Below are 7,005 nucleotides of genomic sequence, written 5' to 3' on the forward strand. Positions count from 1 at the left end.
AGGGAAAGAAACATGATGCAGGAGAGCAAAAGTTTAAGTTCAAAAGCCCAGTCTATACTATGCACACCAAACTGTTGTGATTGATGTATCATTTTTATTAACCAATGTTCAGAGCTTTCTATTGTTCTTACTTTGTCTTCTTTTCCCAGGTTACCTGTGAGATAACAGTAAAATGCCAGCATTGGGACCCACTGGGGTTTCTTGAGAGTTTTGTTTACACAGTCAATTTCATATTCTTACTGTTAGCAGTTTGGCAGTTCAGCTGATGTAAACAATATAAACTACAGACAGAACAGAAAACTGAAAAAATTAAATAAATGTAATCAAACCCTAACCTGTACATAGAATTATGACATACTGAGAGTTTGGTGGTCAGTGAACAAGAATTATAGGAATAGTAATTTTCTGGCAGCCAACTTATAGTTCAGTCCTTGTACATAAAAATCAGTGCCCCAAAGCCTTCCAAATACATGGAAGAGAACATTAAAGAAAAGCTTGCCATTTAAATCTCAATGGTATCTAAGTGAAATATATCATCCTGATATCTGACTCATGCCCTTCTCATCTGAATAACAGTACTTTCACTATGCTACAGCATACTTTTGTAACTAATACAAAGTTTTCCAAACACAATAAAATACTGCAATCATCATATCACTGTCATTTTGTCAAGCAGCAGTAGTCTTGGGGGATTCTAGAAGAGAAAAGGCAAGCTGCATTCACCCCCATGGCCAAAAGCAATACTTTTTAAACAAATCATGTTCTCAAATTTTGTTCCATTACCACATTTGTCAATTGATCTTTTAAGTTATTCTAAGTCTGCTAGTCCGTGACAGACTGCAGTTCAATGTTCTTCTTACTTAACCTAGTAGATGGAGGCAATTCGAGTCTCTTCATTCAATTGCTTTACAACACCAAGTAAACTCTGAACAACTACATCAATGTCAACTGGGTTAATCTAATCACCTCCATCTAGAGATGAATGAGAACAGACAAGAACATTAGTGCCTTTCAGGTGCAGTTGCTTGACTGAACACCCATGGGGTTCTTCAGGGAATGACCTTTCTAATTAAGTTTTGTACCAAGTCTTTTTTGGAATAATTCATGGGGACCATCTGCCCAAGCAGTTTCATACTCTGTAATGGACTCATCTCCTAATTATGGCCTTCAGGGAGCAGCACACTCCCCTGAGCATGACAGTCAGTCTGCCTTTTGACACCATTGATTTCTCCTTGTACATGACTGACTAATTAGCAATAATGATGTGTTCAGATTCATCACAGCCTCCCTTTTCTGGCACATGTTTAAAAACAAGTAGGTAATAAAACACCTTCCCTGTTGCTTCCCCCCACCTGTAAGCTGCATTAAGCTTTTGCTTTTTTGTTTTGTTTTGGTTTTTAGTAAACATAATCATTTGAGGCTAGGATCTGTTAATTTGTATTACTATTTCTTTAAGACAGGTCAAGAACATTTATAACCAGAAGTGGGTGTGCAACTGTGGACCACCTTTAAAAAATAAAGGTCCCAAACCAGTATGGAAATTTCCAGTAAAGAAAATTTAATAAAACAGAAGAAAGCCCTTTTCCACCACTTATCAGGGACTGAACTGTAAGAATCTCAGTAAATTTAGTAAAAATTTAAACCAAAATATTAACACGCATTACTGCAAATCCATCACAACGGACAAGTGCCCCACCTGCCATCACAGGACTAAAAATGTTTCTCTTCTCTTGAACCCATCAGTCCATACAGGACTATTTCCTTAGTCCACTGCTGCCTCTTGTCTTTCTCTACAATTCTGCAATATGACTATTTTTTCTGTCAAGTTAGTAGGCAATTAATACACTGAAAAATCTGCTCTATACATTTTTATATTAATAGAAGTTAATTACAGCATCCCAATGTAGCTTTGCTTGTAATCTATTCAAGTATTCTAACAGTTTCCAGATGAAATAATTGTGGACTTTATTCTACCTACCTTTAAAAACCATCCAGTATATTTCTTGTAAAGATGGGTTAATCAAGCTTCAACTGACAATTTATTTCTTTGTTCAGCTAGAAGAGAGAAACTGTAGAGATTTCCCACCCTGCTCTGTCTATAAACTCTGGCTCAGAAGTCCATCATCCGAGGGAATGTGCTCTGGCCTTTACACTGAGATGTTCAACAAAGATGTCAAGTAACTGTAATGGTGCTTGTATTCTGCAAAAGTAAGGCAAAGGACAAGAGCTAAATTAAATTTTAGCTGCCACCTTAAGTCTCTGCTGATATGGGCTAGATCTGAATAGCTCATCTAGACAGATGGTACTGCAGATAGGAACCATTTAGTTTCCATAAAACAAAGAACAATTTCTGCACAAATCAACTTAACATGAAGTAAATCACTGAGGAATTTACTGTTTGTACAACAGCACTCATTTTCATTCTAGTTTAATTAGGCAAAGAAACTAAATACTTAGCAATGCAGGTATTACTCTCCTACGACAGTGTATGAGGATGGCTTGAACACAGAGCAGCTTAACTCTTTGGGTAATGTATATCCAATTCCTATTAAAAGGAAGGAGTTAACTTCTCAAAAAGCAGGAATAGCTCCCATATTTTATGGACCACATCCTCCTAGTGATACACATGCTATTCTAATAATCATTTGTCCACGCCCATCTCTGCTGCCATTAACACTAATGATGAGTGCCCAGCATTGTGCTGTATAGCTCAGCTAGTATCGAGACTTGAGCTGCTGCTGTCCATTATCTGTTTCATCTCCTCCTACAAACTCAAAAGTGAAGGAGATAGAGAAGCTTCCTGCCAGCACCCATTTTCAGACTTCAGAGGAATTAAGTCTGAAATTACCCAAACCAGCTAGGATGCTTCTTTCTGCCCCACCCTTTATCTTCTTTTTTCTTATTATTTCTTAAAGAATGTCCTTCCTGCCATAGCTGGGACCTATTCAGTCCTCTATAGGGTGCAGGAAAGGAGAAGAGGAACAAATACTTAGTTTCAGAAAACATTTATCTTCCTCTTCTACCCACACGCTCTATGGGAAGCAGTGTCTTTGCACAAACATTTTTAAGACAATTGAATTAGAAGAAAGCATATTGCCTTAAACCCTGGGGGCCATAAGAGCTCCAGAGCTGAAAGATCAGCACAGCAACACTAATGCAAGATGCATAAACAATGCAGGTCACTTACATAATGAACTCTGTCTCTTCTGACCTTCAAATGTGAACTCAAGCTGTACAGTCACACCAATAAAACCCTCTAAAACTTAAAACATTAAATTACTGCCTTAAATTGAGGTTGTTTTGGACTCATACACAGTAGAGAAAAAAAAAAAAGTCACTTCCTTTCCTACAGTACATTGCATATGGTTCCTTGACAGCCACATCAATGTTTTCCAGAAAGTATGGGCAACTGTAAAACAGAAGATCACCTGCAAACTCCTGAAGAACTTCAATGAATGAAATAGACTGGGCAGAGTACAGGTAAAGATCTGGCCTTGGTGTTTTCCTGGGGACTCAAGACAACTGCACCATAGCCTGGTGGATACACAGCTTTAGACTTAAAACGTCCAAACGTCAGAGGATATCTAAGCTCTTCCCTACAGTCTTTAGAGAGCTGCTTCTCCTGGGTCTAATGCCATCAAGGCAACCCCTTTTTTCAGGGAACAGCCTCTCTGGGTTATCTTTGGGCATTCTTGTAGCAGAAAGAGGCTGTAAAATGGTGAATGATATGGCTCTCTCCACCTGTATGCATTACTATATAAAGAAGTGCTGAAAAAAACAGAACAAACATGACATGAGTATGTCCTCAGTTGTGTATACAAAATATTTATGATAAATCCATATATATATATATTAACAGAACCCAGTGAATAAATAGGATAGGATTCTATCTGCACTTCAATACTGTGTTATGTATGTGTTAGAATTATGAAGTTGCTTTGTTTTTTCATACTGCAACTTCTGCAGAGGTTAGATGGAACTGTCTTATTATTCAAATAAATTCTGACCAAAGTCAGGAACTTCCTCATCTTCAAATGAAAAATATCTTCAGCAGATACTGAAAGTCACAAAGCAATCCTTTTACTTCTAAAAATAGGAGACATGTAATAATGGTACCGCTTTACTAGAACAATAAAGTGCAGAAACTTGTAATCTTTTAGCCTGTCTGATGGAATGAAAAGAACTGCATTACAAGAATTAGTTCCACAAATTAGGATCAAATTAATCAGTGCTTGAGCTGCAAAAAAGAGACAATTATTTTCAATAAGTTATAAAAATAAAATAAAAATGAAGAAAATTAACAGGGCTTAAAACATGAAGTTCTGTGAAATCAGCACCAAGGCTAAAAGATAAAATGACATCTTCTTGTCAGAAATTTCTCCAATTCTTCTATTATTTTAAAAATACACAAGTAGGGGGAAGCAATAAAACCAACAGATGATAGATGTCTTCAGCCATGTCTCAAGTCAAATTAAATCTGTGCTCCAAAATATACTTCAGCCATGAATACTGATGGCTAAATAGTGACCTGCTGTCATACACATCTCTAGAAAAATCATACTTGAGTCTTTCTGACAAAACTACTTCCCACATACATATGCCATCTGAACAGATGCACCAGTTCAGACTGTATTGCTAAAACACATCAATAGTATTACAAAAAGTAGAAACATCTGCTTAGAAAATATCAAGTCTTGTGAAATCATACTCTGCTCCTTAGTGGTATTTTGACAGTCAGAATAAAATATTTTTAGCTGAAGCCATTTTCAAGATCATGGCTAATACAGCATTTTAGGCAAGTATAAATACGCACAGAACTGTGTGCCAGCCATATCTTACCTTGGTTCTAATCTCTTACATAGGTATGAATGACACTCACTAATAAAATTTCTCATGAAGGTGCTGTAACAAATAACACTGTTGATTCCATAATGGGATACCTCACTCTGTGAAAATCTTACTCAGCTTGCATCAACTTCTAACTATTTCTGATGTTTAAGCATTTTCTAAAACATCCACAGAAAAGGAAAAAAAAAATAAAAAAACACACAAAAAGGGAGAAAACACTTAGTAAAGAACCCCAGTGAACTGTTTTATGAATACTGATTTTTGGTTTCTGTTTTTTCAAAAATACATCCATTGCATGTCTGCATGTATAACATTTCAGCTCCCTTAACAAGTATCTCCTAAAGAGGAAATAATCTACTAATACATAGGCCTTTCTGAAAAAGCAAGAAAAAATTCTTTGTTAATGAAAATCTGTAAAAACTGCTAAAAGGTGTGCAGATCTCCTGTTTGCAATGGGTTAAAGACACATCATCTCCACGAGTAAGGCAAACGAAATTGAAAGAAATATCCAAGAGATGGATTTGATGAATAATGAATCACTAATGTTAGAGCCTGTTACCAATGAGTGGGCATAATATAGTGTTATATTAGCTAAAATTATTGGGGGTTAAGAACTAAATCCCAGTAATTCGTACCATTGGGCTAAAAACTAATAATTTGCATTTAAAACCCACGTTTGTCAAGGCTTCCTTTTCTTTCAGCAATTGAATTAGAGACTACTACTAGACACTCTTCTTTACCATACAACTCTGCAGAACCTCCTGTGTGATTTTGTTCTACTTCCAGTTCCATAAGAGTCTGAATAGATTCAAAAGAGTATGACTCATATCCACTTCTGAAATGTGAAACCCAGAACCTTGTGGGGAATCCCAAACCGCATATACAGATCAGCAGACATCAGATTAGCAAATTCAGCCAGGCACCAGTCTTTAAATTGGATAAAAACTACATATACTAGCATGCAAAAATGAAATTAGAAAGAGCCTTCTGCACAAGCCCAAGCAATAGAATAGTAACAAATAGTAACAAATTCTGTTACTATTTTGACGCCCTCAATAAACATCTGTGTATCAATCTGCAAATTCTTCCAAAGTGTTGCAGTGTAAAATCATAATTTGAGTAATTTACCAGCATCAAAAGATGGTCGAAAAACCTCACAGGTCTGCTTGAATGAACTGTATAATTTCTCTCAATTTTTACATGCAAGCCTTTTCCTGTGATCACAAAAAAAATGACGTTCCGAGTGTGCAATACAAGAGAAACTGGATAGGATGACTATACATAGATCAGCAGCAATCTATTCCTCCCCTCACACTTGCACAGGAAACAGACAGGTAGGAGACATGGCAGATCCACATCAGAAATTAAAACCAAAACTATTGCTTTAAGTCAGAAGGCCTTCCTTATCTGATTGTTTCAAAGAGACAGGGCTTCTGCATCAGTTACAAATCTTGAGCTGCATGAATCCCTGCCAAACTTAATTTGTCTGTTTTGTATGAAATGTATAAATGATACAGTAACAGTTACTGAAACAGCTGTGAATGAATCATCAGCTACAGTAAACACCATTTAGAAAGCCCTGATCAAAACATCTTGGTAATACTGCAAGTTTTGGGAGCTGCAAACACTGAACTAGACTATCCCTAGACTTGAGCAATCTGCTGCTTTCGAGATCCTTCAAAATAATCCAGAAAAGGAAGGAAGGAGGGAGGGACAAGACAGATACATTAGCAGGGAAAGCAGCTCCTTTCTTTTGACTTTATTTTCCCCTCTTCCACAACTCTTTTGTAGCATGGGGATTGGAGAGTGATAGCAGATATGTAACCTCTCCTCAAGCTCCTCATATGCAGGCTGGCTACTCAAAAACCTTGCCATCTTGCTGCATACATGGCATAGCACACTGGACACTTCCCCTCACATTTATTTAAGAACAGCCTACAGTTCCTTATGAAAACGAGAGGAGCGATAATATGCACAAACCAATTTTGGACATGTCTCTAAATAAAATAAAAAGCACAAACTTTACACTACCTTCTTTATCGCAACATTTCATTGGTCATGGCAACATCAAAACCGAGCAGCAGCCTTGTCACGCTATTTCCACTGGATGTCAATTATAGCTTTCACACTAATTTTCCTCTGAAGAGCTTCCTGCTG

General features: G+C 37.0%; 1 protein-coding gene across 1 annotated transcript in view; it reads right to left on the reverse strand.

Moving 5' to 3' along the window:
* The window catches only part of BANK1 (B-cell scaffold protein with ankyrin repeats 1), a 122,020-nt gene that overhangs the window by 49,701 nt on the left and 65,314 nt on the right, over positions 1 to 7,005 (reverse strand). The window lies entirely within an intron of this gene.

Source organism: Chaetura pelagica, unplaced genomic scaffold (assembly GCF_000747805.2).
Source record: "Chaetura pelagica isolate M959 unplaced genomic scaffold, ChaPel_1.0 scaffold188, whole genome shotgun sequence".
In the NCBI taxonomy this organism is placed as follows: Eukaryota; Metazoa; Chordata; class Aves; order Apodiformes; family Apodidae; genus Chaetura; species Chaetura pelagica.